Consider the following 1,717-nt stretch of genomic DNA (forward strand, 5'->3'; position numbering starts at 1 on the left):
GGGTTTTGTACTGAGAGTGGTAAGGTGCTAGAACAGTTTGCCCTGGGCAATCTCATTTAGCACTTGGTCATAGCTGTTGGCAACCCTGCCTCTGGCAGGATGTTTGGAACTTGATGATCGTTGAGGCCCCTTCCAATCCAAATCATTCTATGATTCAGTGATTATTACAGATGAGCCTAACCTAGACACAAGAATTACAATTTCTTGCATATTTTTTCCAAGTTCAGAATTCTAGATCCAAATTTCCTTACTTATTAAAAATTCAAATTCAGATCCCATCCTTGATTTGTAATGCTATTAATGATCATTTTATTTTTCTGAGGCATTTCTGTTCTCTTTGTACTGGGGAATAATTAAAGAGGAGAGACACTGGAGATGTGAATCCTGCAAGTACCTATTAGAATTATAAATGAGATTGAACTAGCAGATTTCTTTCAATTTTGAGACAAAATCTTATTAATTTTTATGCTTAAATTGATTTTTAATGTTTTATAGATAAGATAATGATTCACAATAGGTGTTTGTGTTCCATTTCATCCAATGCAGTCATTCTAATGACTGGTAAAAAATATTTGTTACAAAATATGCATAGCTAGATAGAAGGTAACAGAGGAGCTGAAAAAGAGAAGATTGTTAAAGATGATGATAAAGTTTTGTCATATAAGTCATATTTTCCCAGAGCAATGGGGGTGCACTGATGCCATGTGCAGACAGGAACATTTATTTACCTTGAATGATTGTAATGAAACTGCAAATGTTAATTTCTGAGGTGCGATTGGCAATATCTCTGAATAACACTTCCTCCTTTTTTCTTTTTTTTTTGTTGTTGCTGTTAACCAAAGCAGAAGCCAAAATTTCTGCAAATATTTTCAAAATACTTGCCAATAGCATTCACCATGTCTCTTAACTTATATTCTTCTTCTGATCTATTATATCTTTAAATGTTTTTCTACAATATTTGTCCCTAATTATTGTAAATTATGATTATTCCTGCCCATTTCTTGCTCTTAAATATTATCTTCTTTTGTTTTCTATTTATGTATAGATGTATTTTGCAGTAATTTGCAATTATGATACTGTCTTTTGCTACATTGCACTCTATCTTGGGTTACTGGTGTTGTAGTAAATTTAATGGGTATCTATTCCATCATTAGAACATTAAAAGTGTTCACTAGCACTAGATTTTAGCGAATTTAGCTGACACATTCTTTTGTTCAGACGACATCATTAAATACTACATTGATGTAATATTTCAAATCTTTAATTCATATTTCCCCAAGTTTTTAAAGATGCATTTTACATTGTTTCTTTATACAATTTTCTAATACTCAGAAGTCTTTTGCAACTTGTTTTCTTATCTATGGGTTTATAACTATCACATAATAATTTGATCAGGCCCGGTACTAATTTGAAAACACTGATTTAAAAATACTGCATTATTTTTCATTTTTTCATTGATAAACAGTCTCTATAAAGGCAGACATTCCCCATCACAGTGGAGAATTTCTTTCTTAGAAATATGAATTCAGCAATATCTGTATTACAAAGGCTGCTCCAAAAATAACTCCTATTTATTAGGAAGACTCACAATGAAAGTTGGTGTTAAGACAGTAGAGGGTGAATCCTCCACCAATATTCTGTTATTTTGTTCTGTGGTATTCAGTGTACTCTTTTACATACTATGCCATGTTGTCTCATGGGATTTCCAGTCCAAGCA

This window comes from Meleagris gallopavo, chromosome 1 (assembly GCF_000146605.3).
Source record: "Meleagris gallopavo isolate NT-WF06-2002-E0010 breed Aviagen turkey brand Nicholas breeding stock chromosome 1, Turkey_5.1, whole genome shotgun sequence".
NCBI classification, from domain to species: domain Eukaryota; kingdom Metazoa; phylum Chordata; class Aves; order Galliformes; family Phasianidae; genus Meleagris; species Meleagris gallopavo.